Source organism: Marmota monax, unplaced genomic scaffold, assembly GCF_021218885.2.
Source record: "Marmota monax isolate L192 unplaced genomic scaffold, Marmota_monax_Labrador192_F-V1.1 WCK01_AAM20220418_F8-fsc00080, whole genome shotgun sequence".
NCBI lineage: Eukaryota > Metazoa > Chordata > Mammalia > Rodentia > Sciuridae > Marmota > Marmota monax.
Window position 1 is genome coordinate 5,379,891 of NW_026694750.1, and position 15,769 is coordinate 5,395,659.

Consider the following 15,769-nt stretch of genomic DNA (forward strand, 5'->3'; position numbering starts at 1 on the left):
AGAGTCTGGAGGCCTCTGGGGAGCACCATGGGCTGGACCCTGCTCCTGCTGCAGGAAGAGCCTGGATTTGGAGTCGGCAGAGCTCGCAGCGCTTCCTGGGCTCCGTTTTCCAGAAGCTGCCTTGGGTCTGCTGTCTGTCCTGTTTCCGCAGTGTCAGGTGCTCTTCCGAGTCCCTGCGTTGGGCGCTCTTTACGTGCCGGCCCTTTCTGTGCAGTGACACCCACGGTCCTGGGTGCAGCTCCTGCACCGTAGGGCGCTGTGCCTCATGGGCCCCGCCACGGTGCAGGGTGTGCCACCAACTTGCCCCTTCACCCCATTGCTCACTCCCAGGCCCTCAGTGCCTGCTCAGGGGTAGCCAGTGCCAGCACAGAGCCCGGGCTCATCAGAGGAGTCTGGCCAGTGGGCAAGGGAGGCGAGCCTGAGGCCGGGCACAGGCTTCTTGACAAGCTCCCCTGGGCTCTGGGACCTGGACTGGGCCCGGCTTGGTCTTTGACAGCACCTTGCCCGACTCCCTTCCTGCCCCCTCCCCTGCCTTCTCTCCCTCCTCCCCCCGCCTTCTCTCCTCCTCCCCCTGCCCTTCCTCTTATGATTTTTGAGTCCCTCTTATGTGCTGGCTGCTCCTCTAGGGCACTGGGGATCAGTAACAGACAAAAAGACCAAGTCCGCCAGGTGCAGTGGCTCACACCTGTAATCCCAGCAGCGCGGGGGCCTGAGGCAGGAGGATCACGAGTTCAAAGCCAGCCGCAGCAAAGTGAGGCGCTAAGCAACTCAGTGCGACCCTGTCTCTAAATAAATACAAAATAGGACTGGGGGTGTGGCTCAGTGGTGGAGTGCCCCTGAGTTCAATCCCTGTACCCCCCAAAGAAGATCAAGTCCTCACTGTCCCTGCTCCCAGGAGGGGCCTGGGAGCCACATGTAGCCAGTCCTTGGAGTCCCCCAGAGAACGGTCACACACCGAGCACTGCAGAGCTGGGACATCCTGATCTACTGCCCCCTCTTGGCCCCTCTGTCCATCATCACGGCTTTATCACCCTGTGCCAGGTGGGGCTCCATTTCTGTTGGCAGACTGGGCAAGACAGAGCCCCTGGGGACAGGAACCCCAGAGCCCAGGTGTCCATGGCTGGTGTCTGTAGAGGGTGGGACAGCTAAGGAAGAGCAAGGCTCTCAGTCCTGGGGACGCTTCTGAGCTGAGACAGGCCCATCATGGAGGTGCTGACACCCTCTCTTGAGATGTGGTTGTGTAGCTCAGTAGGCAGAGAGGTCCGGAGCATGCTGGGGGTGTGTGGGGCCTACATCCAGCACTGGAGCCCAGGATCCTGCATTTTAACCCCCTGCCCCCCGCTGGCCCATCCAGCAGTTTTGTCTGATGCAGGCCCCCAGCATAGCCCGGCAAGCACTGAGGTGAGGAGTCGGTATGGATAGGTCCTAGCCTGCCCCTTAGTCCTGACTGTGACAATGTGAGCAAAACCCCAAAGACTCTGAGACGTTGCCCAGCTGTGAGATGAGGGTCTCCATGGGTTCAGAGGGTGGGAGCAGCCCCAGGCCTGGACTCCGGAGCCATTGAGAGTGTGGTGTGAGGGTGTTGTGCCCTTCCACCCAACAACCTTCCGAACCACAGAGACCGGCTGCCTCTACCTTCTCCAAAGACAAACGCCACATGACACTGTTGGGGATCACCATAAAGGACAAATGGCCACAGTCCCCTGGGCTCTCCAGCTGACTCTTGTTTCTCAGCCTGGTGTGTTCCCTTACACCCCACCACCTGCTCTCAGCAGATACAAGGGCCCAATCCTGCCTCAAGGCCGGGGTGTGTGTGCAGGATGACGGCACAGAAGAAATACAGCAGCCCCGGGATGCACTAGGCACCCGTTCCCAAGGCCAGGATGTTTGCACAAGGGAAAAAACAAACATCTTTTAAAACCGTGCTCCTGGCCAATAAAAAATTGCCAGACTTTAGCCCACCCTGGAAAATCAATAACAGCTTACATCTTCCTTTGGAGAGCAGCCTGGTTTCCCTCTCAGTCAGCACTGACTCCCTTCTGCCCAGGCCCAGGCTGAGGCCTCGCCTGGAGGGGGCTGGGAGCCAGGAGTTCCCGTCTGCGGTAGCAGGTGCCTGCCGTGGCCCAGCCCCCTCCCCTTTCCTGGACGCTGGTGTTGGCAGCAGGTCCACCCTGGCCCCTGGAGCCCAACCTCCACTAGTTTGTTCTGCATGCCAGTGTGGCCAGCTCACAAGGCCATGGCGAACTTGCGGTTTTTCTGTGTCCCACGGGAACGCCTTGACCTTTTCTGGTCTGGTGGACTTCCTGTTAAGGGAGGTTTCGGTATCTGACAATAGCAGATGTTGAAACTAAATTTCTCCCCCCTCCCTCCTGCTTTTGGGTAGTTTTCCACTTCTGCTGCTTGGGGCATAAAAGGAAGTGTGTTAGCAATAAAGTGTGTGACTCCTGGATGAAGAACCTTGGTGTCCTGTGTGTCTTTTAACCTCGCCGTCCCTCGCCGGACTCGGCTCCCTTGGCCAGACGTGGCATCTGGAGGTTCCCACCGAGATCCGGAAAGCAGGGGTAAGTGGACGGGGCTCACCTTCGAAATACAGGGAAGGGGGAGGACTGAAAGAATAAGAGAATAATTTGAAACAGGGTACGTACCATGGGTAATTCAACAGCGAAGGTTCGTCTGGCCAACGAACTAAAAGAGCTGTTAAATACACAAGGAACAGGAATAAAAACTAAGACTGCAACCAAATTCGTTGAAATTATCGCCCAGGCTTGTCCTTGGTTTCTGACAGGAGGATTTCTCAATAATAGTGACTGGGACCTGGTGAGACATGACCTTCAGAAATTATTGAGGGACCGGGGCTCGGACAGTGTCCCAGTTGCCACCTTTTCCTTATGGAGGTTGGTAAAGGATGCTTTATTAACAGATAAAGTAGAGATCAAGGATCAGCTTGCTGAATGTGAACAGGCCCTTAATCAGGTGCAGGAGGAACAAATGGCAGAATCCTTAAAGGATGAGGGTCCTCTTGAGGACTCGGGCTCGGGGGGTAAGAAACGCCTACAGATTTCTAAGCCCGAAAAGGATCCTGAGGACCTCAGTTCTCTCTCTGAGGAAGAGGAGGGATTAGAAAGGGAGATAGAGGAACTAGAACATCACCTTAAAAGGGCAAATGTGAGGGTGCCTAGGGCCCCCTCAATTGCCGCACCTCCTCCCTATAATCCTGATTGGAATGAGGACGCCCCTACTAGACGGGCGGGGGTCCACTGGGGTTCTAGAGCGGCTCAGGTTTTTCCAATGATTAAAAACGTCGATGCTGATGGACAGCCGGCCAGAGACCATGTCCCCCTAGCCTTCAAGGACATAAAACAGCTTAAGGAGGCAGTCATTGATTATGGACCTCATGCCCCTTTTACATTGACCCTCTTCGAGTCCTTCTCAGCCAGTCAACTAATACCTAATGATTGGCAGCAACTTTGCAGGGCTGTGTTATCTGGAGGGGATTTCTTATTGTGGAAAAGTGAATATCATGAAAGGTGCCGTGAGCTGGCTCAGATTAACCTGAATGCGGGCCATCAACGGCGAAATGCCGAAATGTTAACAGGAACCGGGCAGTATGCTACCATAGACCGACAAATTAGTTACGACCCAGGTGTTTATGCTCAAATAGCCTCAGCTGCGGTCCATGCCTGGAAAGCCCTGCCCGTTTCTAAGACTGAAGCAAAAATTTCCAAGATCTCTCAAGGGCCCTCTGAACCTTATTCGGACTTTATAGCCCGCCTAATGCAGGTGGCTGGAAAAATATTCCCTAATCTGAAACAGGCTATGCCACTTATTAGACAACTGGCATATAAAAACGCCAACACTTACTGCCAAAATGCTATTAAGTCCTCCCGGGCCAAAAGTATAGATGACATGATTCGAGCATGCAAAGATATAGATGGGCCTCATATTACTGGTCAGGTTTTGGCTGCTGCCCTTAAGACTGGGATGCAGAAATCTGACAACAGGGGAACCCGCTCTAAGGGGTGTTTTAAGTGTGGGAAAGAGGGACATATAAGGAGAAACTGCCCGGAAAGGAGCGAGGGTGCTCGCAGAGGGATGCCTGGACTTTGTCCTCGGTGTCATAAAGGAAATCATGGGAGTAGTGAGTGCAGGTCAAAATTCGACATCCAGGGTAACCCAATACAGTCGGGAAACGGAAACAGGGGCCCGCCCCGGGGCCCCGAAAGCCAAAGTGTACGGGGCAATGCAGGAACGAAACAGTGCCCCGGGGAGTGGGCGTCTCCGCCGCCTCCCACTGACCAACCCCTTTCTATCTGGGAACTCCCCAGGGGAACACCAGGAAGCGCAGGACTGGACCTCAGTTCCACCTCCCGAGCGGTATTAACTCCCCAAATGGGACCCCAGATGCTGCCTACCGGGGTTTTTGGACCCCTGCCAGAGGGGACGGTGGGACTAGTGTTGGGACGAGGTAGCGCACCTCAGTGGGGCTTGAAGATTCTTACGGGGGTTGTTGATGCTGATTATCAAGGGGAGATAAAAATAATCGTAAAAGCCACCCAAGGACTTGTCATTCTTCCCCCCGGGGAGCGTATAGCTCAGTTGCTGCTGCTACCCTTAGCTTCCATTCCTGGGCACGCCCTCTGTGGGACCCGGGGTGACGGCAGCTTTGGCTCCACTGGAACTCCCCAGGCCTTTTGGGTAGCTCATTTGGATTCGCGTCCCAACCTGACCATTAAGATACAGGACAAGGCTTTCAAGGGAATACTAGATATGGGGGCGGATGTCTCTGTCATTTCTGAGAAACAATGGCCATCTGCCTGGCCCCTCCAGAATCCCTCGGCCATATTACAAGGGATAGGACAAACTCAACCAAAAAGAAGTGCCTCCTTTCTAAAATGGAAAGATGGTGAAGGACATAGTGGCCATTTCCAGCCTTATGTGGTGACTGGACTCCCCACGAACCTTTGGGGGAGGGACTTGCTTCATCAAATGGGGGCTATTCTCACTACCCAGACTTTAAAAAAAAATAATGACTTTGTTAATGATGCAATGCTAGACATGGGATGGATCCCCGGGAGGGGACTAGGAAAGAGACATGAGGGCAGAATATCACCCGTGGACCCAGCGGAACAGGTTACCCGGCGGGGAAGGGACCGGAGGGGACTGGAAAATTTATCCTAGGGGCCACTGAAGTGCGGCCGCCTCCACTGTCCATTACTTGGTTATCAGATGACCCTGTGTGGGTAGAACAGTGGCCCCTAACTAAGGACAAATTACAGGCCGCTTCCCTATTAGTTCAAGACCAGCTTGAGTTAGGACACGTGGTGCCCTCTACCTCCCCTTGGAATACCCCTATTTTTGTTATACAAAAGGGGTCTGGGAAGTGGAGGCTTCTTCAGGACCTACGGGCTATCAGTAAAACTATGCAGCCCATGGGACCCTTACAACCAGGGCTACCCTTTCCTACTGCGATCCCAAAGGATTGGCACCTTATTGTCATAGATTTAAAGGATTGTTTCTTCTCTATCCCCTTAGACCCTCGGGACCGAAAGCGTTTCGCCTTCTCCTTGCCTTCAACAAACTTTAGGGAACCTTACCAACGGTATGACTGGACCGTCCTACCTCAAGGGATGGCTAATAGTCCTACAATGTGCCAATATTTTGTGGCTGAGGTTTTATGACCCTTCCGACAGCAGTTCCCACGGCTCTACCTCATTCATTATATGGATGACATCTTACTGGCAGGGCCCAAGAAAAAAAGACTTCTTCAATCTTATGAAGTCCTCCAATCCCTTCTAAAAGGGGCAGGGCTGATTATAGCGCCCAAAAAGGTCCAGTTTCAACACCCTTACAATTACTTGAGATACATCATTAATAACATAGAAATCTTTCCCCAAAAACCCCAGTTCCAGATAAATCAGCTCAAAACTTTACATCAGTGACAGACATTCCTCGGAGAAATACAGTGGCTGCACCCGTCCTTTCATATTCCCACTGGAGAGCTCAAACCCCTGTATGACCTCTTGCGAGGAGATCCTTCTCCTACGTCGTGTAGAGTACCTACACCAGAAGCTTTACGAGCACTGAGGCTAATAGAAGAGGCTCTACAGGACATGCAGATTACGCAGATAGATTATTCTCTGCCCTTGTCATTTATAGATCTACCCTCCAAAATTACCCCCACGGGAGTGTTCTGGCAAACTGGTCCCATTTATTGGGTCCACTTGCCGGCTTCTAACCCCCGGGTACTGACTCCCTTTTATGAGCTAGTTATTAACTTAATTTGGAAGACTAAATCTTTGGGTGATGCATTGTTTGGAAAAACCTTTGACATACTTATTCAACCTTACACTCAAGATATGATACACAAGTTACAACAAAAACATGACCTTTGGTGTCTTTTCCTGTGCAGCTTCAAGGGTCAGATTGATAATCACTTTCCTAAACATAGACTTTTAGAGGGCTTTAAAAGGTGTCCCATTATCTTCCCAAAGATTATAAAAAGGGAACCTATTCCAAAGGCCCGAACTGTATATACAGATGGGGCCAAAAATAGATTTGCCGTCGTTTTTGATGGATCTCAAATTCTCTGACAACCTGTGTCAGGTCAGTCGGCCCAAAAGGCGAAAGTTGAAGCTTTAATCATAGCTCTCAAAGTCTATAGTTCTATTCCTCTTAATGTATATACTGACAGTTTGTATGTAGCCAATCTGACTCTAGTCATAGAAACAGCATCATATATTGGAAAGCAATCCACCATCACAGAACAACTACAGGTAGTTCAGCTTCTCATTTGGGCTAGACGAGATCCCTTATACGTCGGCCACATCCGAAGCCATTCAGGGCTCCCTGGACCTTTGTCAGAGGGCAACACAAAAGCAGACGCTGCTACTCATGCTGTCGGCCTTTCCTGTGTGACGACCAAATATGATAAGGCCTTACAATTCCATAACAAATTTCATTTAAATACACAGTCCTTACGCTTCCACACAGGATGTTCACGGGACCAAGTCTTGCAAATTGTCTCATTATGTCCAACCTGTGCACCATTTATTCATTCTCCTTCCTTTGGGATTAATCCAAGAGGACTACAACCTAATGATGTTTGGCAAACTGATGTTACACACTTCCCTAGCTTTGGTAAGCTCTCCTTTATACAGGTTTCCACTGACACATATTCTGGCTTCATTTTTGCCACCTTACATACTGGAGAGAAGGCTAAGGACATAATCAGTCATCTTCTAAAAGCCTTTTCCTCCATGGGCACCCCACGATGCCTCAAAACCGATAATGGTCCCGCATATGTAAGCCAGGCGGTTCAACGGTTTTACACTCAATGGGAAATTAATCATAAGACTGGAATCCCTTATAATCCACAGGGACAGGCTATCGTGGAATGAGCCCATCAACATTTAAAAACTTATTTGCAAAAAACAAAAGAGGGGGAGATATACCGGAATTGTCAGGGACCACAAGCACTTCTAAGCATAACCCTATTTACTTTAAATTTTTTACTCACTGACACTGGAGGGCGCACGGCTGCACAGCGCCACTTTTCCCCTCCCACTGTACAAGATGCCCAAATAAGGTGGAAGGATTTATCCACCGGGAAGTGGCAACCCCCGGCTCCACTCTTAGCTAGAGTGAGGGGAGCTGTATGTGTTTTTCCCCCAGGAACTGAGAAGCCCATTTGGATCCCGGAGCGCTGCACCAGACCAGTGAATGAAAATTCAAGACAAAATAAAGTTCCCAAGATGGCTGATCCTGCTGCTGTTGTTCTCACCCCTTCAAGTGAGTGCCGAGACACACCTCATGAGCTGGACCCCGCTTGTGGCATTCCTTCTGGACAGGTTTGTTGAAGGAGGGCTTGACCCCCCACCTGGGAATATTCATGAATATCTTTTTGGAGCCCCTTGTGAGTGTAAGGGAGGGCCCCGGCACTCGGCCCCCTCTGGTTATACCCAGAGTGTTGATTGTGGGACTAAAGTAGCCTACATGGCGGCTGAACTCAATCAAAACATCGGAGGATTTAAGCAACCAAAATGGGTATGTGTTAATAAGCCCAGACTTGTTGTCCCTAATCCGACCGAGACTCTTGGAAGCTGTTCCGCCACTTGTCATTACACCCCGGCGATGCACATCTCCTGTTATATATCGGCCTCAATTTGTGTTAATAATCAAGGGAAAACAGTATTTTGAGGCCATCCTAACTAACACCCGTGGAGAAGGGGGGACCACTTATAATTTTATTCCTTTTCTTGGTGACCGGGGAGGGGAAGGCATCACGACTCTGTTAAAGGAGGCGGGATGTGAGGGTGTCGTGGGTAAACCCTCCTGCTGGTCCATGCAGGCCCCCATTGGCGTCTCTGATGGAGGGGGACCCACTGATGCTATCAAACACCTTCAGGTGATTAAGCTTTTAAAGCCGGAGATCCCTAAGCCTACATACCACCCCTTGATATTGCCCAAATCCCATCTTCCTGATTTAGATGCCAATACATTAGATATCCTAGAAACTACCTTTTCTTTACTTAACAGTTCCAATCCTACCCTTGCTGGTGATTGCTGGCTCTGCATGACGGCAGGTGCAGTCATGCCATTGGCAGTCCCTATTAATTATACCATTGATGATGACAACACATGTCAATCTGGGCTACCCTTTAAGGTGCAACCTCTAGGTGGTTTTATGTCATGCCTTCTGGGCATGATGCAAAATAATACCTATGATGTTGATGTTGGAGTCTCTTCCTTTGGGAACTGCTCATTAGTAAAGAATTACTCCTCACCTACCCCGCCCATTTGTCCCCCTAATGGCACAGTCTTTATGTGTGGTGGAAATTTAGCTTTTCCCAGGCTCCCAGCAAATTGGACTGGAGGTTGCGTTCTGGCATTACTGCTTCCTGATATCACGATTATCTCAGGAGATGAACCCCTACCCATTCCTAGCCTAGACACTTTGGTTAAAAGACATAAGAGAGCTGTGCAGGCCTTACCACTCCTGTTGGCCTTGGAATAACCGCTGCTGGGGGTACAGGCACGGCAGGATTGGGTACGGCTATACATTCTTACCGCCGCCTATCTCAACAGCTTATAGATGATGTACAAACCCTGTCGGGAACCATTAAAGACTTACAAGACCAGATAGACTCCCTAGCAGAAGTAGTTCTTCAGAACAGGCTGGGTTTAGACTTGCTTACTGCCAATCAAGGGGGAATTTGTTTAGCCCTTGGGGAGAGGTGCTGTTTTTATGCTAACAAGTCTGGCATAGTTCGCACAAAAATTAAACAACTCCAAGAAGACCTAGAAAAAAGGAGGAGGAAATTATTTGAAAACCCTCTCTGAACTGGACTTAATGGATTTTTGCCTTATCTTCTTCCCTTATTGGGACCATTGTTAGACCTCCTTCTAGTAGTGGCAATAGGACCCTACATTGTAAATAAGATAGTACAATTCATTAAGAATCAAATTAATATCTTAGCCTCTAAGCCGATACAGGTTCACTATCAACGCTTGAAGATGAAAGATCGCCCCTCTGAGATATACTTCAGACCGATCCGAAGATGAGTGTCCTCCTTAAAGGAAGAACTCCTGCCATATCTTTTCTCTATGCATACCTCTCCCTCTTGCCTTCCTGTACTAGGATCTTTGCTGTCTAATCTCTCGGTCCAATCACATCTGCCATTCGGCGGTGACGGTCGTGGGTCCCGTAGGTGGAGACGGTTAAGCGTTCACTGCAATAATGGCCTGATGGTCATAACACCTTGAGCTGATCTTGTGGTACCCAGTGACGGGCAACTTTCACGCTTGCGATGCGACCTAAGCCAGAGAATCGGGGGCCTTCCCAGAGACGGGTAAGCATCGCAAGGGCTGTGAACGACCTAAGACAGGGGCTACTTGATTCCCACTGGCATGCAAAAAACAAAAGAGGGGGACTTGTTGGCAGCAGGTCCACCCTGGCCCCTGGAGCCCAACCTCCACTAGTTTGTTCTGCATGCCAGTGTGGCCAGCTCACAAGGCCATGGCGAACTTGCGGTTTTTCTGTTCCTGCTTATCCGTCTGAGACATATGTGTCCCACGGGAATGCCTTGACCTTTTCTGGTCTGATGGACTTCCTGTTAAGGGAGCTTTCGGTATCTGACAATAGCAGATGTTGAAACTAAATTTCTCCCCCCTCCCTCCTGCTTTTGGGTAGTTTTCCACTTCTGCTGCTTGGGGCATAAAAGGAAGTGTGTTAGCAATAAAGTGTGTGACTCCTGGATGAAGAACCTTGGTGTCCTGTGTGTCTTTTAACCTCGCCATCCCTCGCCGGACTCGGCTCCCTTGGCCGGACGCGGCTCCCTTGGCCGGACGCGGCACGCTGGAAGACAGGAGCCTCCTGGGTGGAGGTGGAGGTTGGGGATGCCTCCTGTTCTCAGGCTGCGTGGGCTTTGAGGTCTCCCTGGTTTTCCTTAGCCTCCCCAACCCCACAGCTGTGAGGCAGGGTGGCCTGGTGCATGCTGGGTAAAGAAGGGTCTGTGTCCAGTCAGAGGTCCGGATTTAGTGGGTGGGCTGTGAGCCACCCTCCTGTCCCTTGCCCTGCAGAGGATGTTATCTTTCTTATCCTCGGCCGCAAACAAACCTGCTTCTGCCCTGTAGGGGGCGGTCTCTGTTTTCTGAGGCTGTTGGCTATTCAAAGGTCCTTGCAAAATGATCTGGAACACTACCGGGTGTCTCTGTCTAGAGATGCAGAGCACGAAGGGCCATGGAGAATTGTCTCCTGGAGCGAGGACGAGGCCCTGCTGAGCTTGTGCCCTCACCTTGGAAGGGGACGTGGGGCCTGCTCATGTGGTGTGGGACATGGGTCCTCTGGTCTGCCCTCCAAGTCCCTGCCCTGCCCGCTTGCCCAGCCAGGTGGGGGCGGGGAAGCTGGAGGGGGGGCAGGGCTTTGCAGACACTAGTGACTCTCCTGCTGGCTTGGGGTGGGCAGCTCGTTCCAGCCTTGGCCTGCAGGGACCCTGCTCCTGGGGCTGCACCACAGCTTCCCGAGTTGTCCCTGGCTCACACTGACTGCTGCAGGGAGCTGTGACGGGGCCTGGGGATGACCTCTGGGCTGCTCCCTGAGCCAACACCAGGGACAGAGTGGCTCTCAGAAGTGTCTTTTCTCTTCTGTTACTTTATTGTCAGTGCTTAGGTAGAGTGATCTAAATTTCTAGCTGTTAATGAAGGATTACAGACGTGTCAGAACAGCCACAAAACCTCTACTCTTTGCACTTGGATTGTTAATTAAATTCCCAAGTTCCATTTTCAGGTTTTAATTAATAGCACTGGGTACTTAATTGGCAGGTTGGCCTTGCGTATGGTGCTCTCCCCCGGCCAGCGGGGGGGGGGGGTTCCTGAACAGGTTTCTTCACGAGGCCTGATGCCCCCCTGTCAGGGCTGATGGGCTCCTTCAGCCTCCCCGGGAGGGTGACCACTGGGGCTGGCTCGCACGTGAGGCCACCAGGAGAGACCAGGGTTGTTGTGTGGTCCCAGGGTCAGCGTGTCCTGGTCCTTGGGAAGCGGGGGTCGCAGCAGGTGACACGAGTGGCCCTGATTCCTCTTTGCCGTTCAGGGCCTGCTGCGGCTGGGCTCTGCTTCCTGGCTGAGGAGCGTGAACAGTGGTTTCCGCTGGGCAGGGAGACTGCACGACAGCAGCGAGGTGCCTGCTCTCTCTCTGAGACGAATGTTCTGTAGAAATATCAAGGTGATGGCCTGGCCTGGGGCTGCCCTCGGCTCGTCCAGCTTAGCACCACGCAGTCTCTGCGAGATAAACTGGGACATGGCAAGATGGGGGTGGGCTCAGGTCCTTGGCTCTACACAGGTAGAGAGGAGCTTGTGCTGAACATGACTCTTTAACTGGTTTGCCCCTTGGCCGTGCAGGTCAAGGACCTCCTCTGCAGTGCCAGTCCGTATGCCAGCCATGGCCTCTCTGTACAGAACCGTGGAGGCCAAGGTCAGGGTGATGAGATAACTGTTCATTCTCTCTTCCCACCTCGAAACCGCAAGCACATGCAGTGGGCTCTACAGGTGACATTTCCATGCAACGTCACAGGCATGTAAAATAGCAAGGCCAAGTGAAGGGGGGGGGCTTTCACACCCTGCAGGGGCCAAGCCTGGGTGTGTCCTGTAGGATAGAGACTCAGGACCCCGCAGAATGCGCAGTCCCTGCAGCAGCTGGTGACACAGAGCGGGGAATGCTCAGCCCCACCCAGGCCTGAGGAAGATGGCCAGGAGGAGAGGGTCCTGGCTCCTAAGGGCGGTGATTCCTGTTGATGGGGACAACCAGCAGGTCTGTGGCAAGGTGGGAAGAAGGCCACACCGACTTGGGGGTCTTGTCCTTGTGGGTGTCTCGGGGCCAGCGAGCCCTGTCGTCACCTGGAGTGCTGTGAGTGCCAGTGAATGTTGCTGGAGAGAGTTGGCTATTCCCTCCACTCTCCTTTGAAAGGAAGCTTGACTCTTCCTCTCACCGTCCCTGTGCGTCCCAGCTGGGGGCACTTCCCACACCCCTGGGACATTTAGCAATATCTGGGGACATGCTGCTTGTCTCGCTGGGGAGTGGGGTTGAGGTGAGGTGAGGGCCACAGTTAAACACCCCACCCAGCACAGGCTGCCCCCGTGCTACCCCCTAGGTCCCCCACAAGGTGGAGAGGTCTGCGCCATGTCACCGGGGGTGCAGGGCGGGGCTGGCCACCTGCTCCGACTCTCACCGTTTTCTCCACCTGCAGCCTTGTCCTGATGGAGCAGAGGATGGGAGAGATCATTGCTGACCACGCAGCTAGAAGCAGCGCCTCCCCAGGACAGCTGTGGTCACGCAGAGGTGCTCAGTGTGGAGTCCAGGCACAGGGTGACATTGATGTGGACAGAAAGAGGGGGACCCACCAATGACAAGGAGAGGAGGCCCGGCTGTGGGAGCTCTGGGAAGACTTTGCTTGGCTTTCTCCAACAGCCCCCGGTCTCTCTCCTCTTTCCACTCTGGGGACACCCTGCAGAGCCAGTGGCACCAGGGGAGGGCCCTCTGTCTTGGTGGGGTTCCTCCCCTGCCAGCTGGGGCTCAGCCGCCCCCCACCCCGTGCTGTCCGTGGCCCTCACACTCTGACCACGGCTCACGCTCCACGGCTCAGGCTGCCTCTGCTGACCTGGGAGACGCTGAGGGGCTGACGAGGGCTCTCTGGAGCCCCTGAAGCACTCCGCTGTGAGCTGGGCTGGTGTGAGCTGACACAGCCCAGCAACCATCTCGGGGCAGGGGGACGGCTGCGTGACCCGAGGTTGGCACGGGAAGGGTGTCCCTGTCTCGCCAGCCGCGATGCCAGCGTCCAGGGCTCTCTCCTGGTCCGTGGGCACGTCCACGGGGGATGCTCAGGAGGGATTTTTCCAGCAGAGCATCACAAGGAGCCACCTGGGAAAGAGCGCTCACCCTCCGAGGTCACAGGAGAGCAAGCACCAGCCAGCCGCGTCCCCGCCCCTAATCACAGGGAGCTGGCCGGGTGCAGGCGTGGGGAGGACTTTGGATCTTCTTGGCTGTGACAGCACTGGGCTGGCCCCGGGAAGGGGGTCCAACTCTCCCAGGGCATGGACACCAGGCCAAGCCCCAGTGGGGAGGAGGCCTGCCGAGGGCAAGGGCAGCATGCAGCTGGAGATGGGGACTCAGGATCTGAGGGACCCAGCAGCCCCACTACCCCGTATGGAAATGGAACCCGTGTGTCAAAGAGACACTGCCTTTCCAAGTCACTGCAGCACTGTTCACAGTGGCCAGGATGTGGCACCAATCGACCCGAGTGCCTGTCCACGGAGGTAGGGGTTCACCGTGGAATACTATTTAGTCCTTAAAAGGAAGAAAATCCTGTTGTTGTGATGATGTGGATGAGCCCAGGGGCCTCACGCCAAGTGAGACGCTCAGCACAGGGACGCGAATGCTGCGTGGCTCAGCTGCGTGTGGACCTGAAACCTTGACCTCAGAGAGCGGAGAGCAGAGTGGGCTGCCGGGGGCAGGCGGGAGAGCGGCCAAAGGAGCTACGTCCCAGCTCCCGGGGAGGAGGAGCAGAGGGGTCTGTAGTACAACACGGTGACAATGATGAATCGCAGTGCATTATCCCCTTGGAAATAGGCTAAGAGAGTGGAGCTTAAGTGTTTTCACCACAAAATGACAACCGTGTGAGACAATGCATATGTTAATTAGCTGGTTTCGCCACTGGCAGGGTGTGAGTGTGTTGGGGTCTAGACGTGCGCGTCTCCCAAGTGGGAGAAAATGCAAGAATGTTCAGAGTGAGAAGATGGCAGGGAGCTGGCCAGATGTTAAGGACTTTGGATCTTCTTGGCTGTGACAGCTCTGGGCTGGCCTTCACCTCGGCGGTGCCTTAACCCACTCCAATGGGTGAACGGGTAACCAGGCTGGTGGGGTGTGGCTGCGGCAGGTGGTCACTGGGGCAGGCCTTCGGGGTTTGCACTTTGTCCCTGGGTGAGTTGAGCTCTCTCTGCCTTCTGATGGCCACGTCCTGGGCTCTTCCTCCCCTCCCCACGCCACGCCCTTCCTCCATGGTGTCTGCCTCCCCTTGGGCCCAGAGCAATGGCCTCGGCCGTCTATGGACTGAGTCTCCAATTGTTCTTGTCGGGTATTTTGGTCACAGTGACCAAAAGCTAACTAAATCCATATTTCAAAACAATGTGTTGTACACAGTAAATATACATTTTATTGATATATTTTTTTGTGTGTCAAACACCAATAGCAATAACAAAAGACCAGCTCAGAGGGCGGTTTCCAGGGTGCGCTCTGGTCTGCCGTCCCCGGGTCTGGCAGGGTGTCGTCCACAGCTGTGGACTAGTGAAGTGAGTGAGGCACGGAGGGCGGCAAATGAGAGACAGAATCCATCTCACTCTCAGGGCGATGAGCGTGCCTGGCTGGTCCCACCCTGTCCCCGCCCTGGTCCAGGCAGGCTGGGGTAGCTAGTCAGAGCACGCTAGGGGTGCCCAGCCAGCCCTGCACCCACACTCCTGCAGCACAGCAACACTGCTCCAGGATTTAGGCACCGTCCAGAGTTTGGTGCACCTCAGGAAGGCTGTTCAATCTGTCAACATAGATCTCAACACAGCTCCCCACAAGGCACCTAGAGAAACACACCAGACATGTGTTTATTGCTAGTCCCTGCATCCAAGGGCTCTGCCCCTTCCTGTTGGCCATGCTCTCGTAGATGGCAAGATGGTTGCTGCTGCTCCAGCCTCCTTTCCTTCAAGTCTCCCTCCAAGCAGACCCTGTGAAAATCCCTTGGCATCTCTGAGCACAGCTTGGATCACAGGTCCATCCCTGAACTAAATACTGTGGCCAGAGAAATGCGAAGTTCTGATTGGTCAGGCCTGAGCTACCCAGTGGATACTGCCCAAACTGCACGGTGGGAAGGATGGTTCCTGGAAGAAATAGAAAACCATTATCAAAGGGACGGGGCGGGGGGTGTCACGTCCATGGCCGAGCTGCATCAGGGCAGGGTGGCAGGATGCTGGAAATCCAAAGAAAGCGCCGGAGACAGCGCTGGAGACGCGGGCTTTACTGAGAAACTTACAAGAGGTCGGGACTGCTCCAAGAAGAGATCCGTGGTGACAGGCTGACGGATGGTACCTCGTGAGCAGCACCTCCCCTCTCCTGGTGTCCTGTCCAGGGTGGGTGGCTGGACAAGCGATGGGCACCCTGCACAGTGCCCTCAGCTCTGCGCCCCTCCCCACTCAGGTGTGCATGCAAGAAAGTAGCTTTCTGCAGATGACAGTG

General features: G+C 53.5%; 1 long non-coding RNA gene across 1 annotated transcript; it reads left to right on the top strand.

Annotated features, from left to right (window-relative positions):
• The first annotated feature begins 477 nt into the window (after nt 1-477).
• LOC131423418 (uncharacterized) lies at nt 478-10,262 on the top strand. The gene is made up of 2 exons (XR_009224943.1): nt 478-2,561; nt 5,533-10,262. It is a non-coding gene; the product is annotated as an uncharacterized LOC131423418 (long non-coding RNA).
• Nucleotides 10,263-15,769: the final 5,507 nt, after the last annotated feature.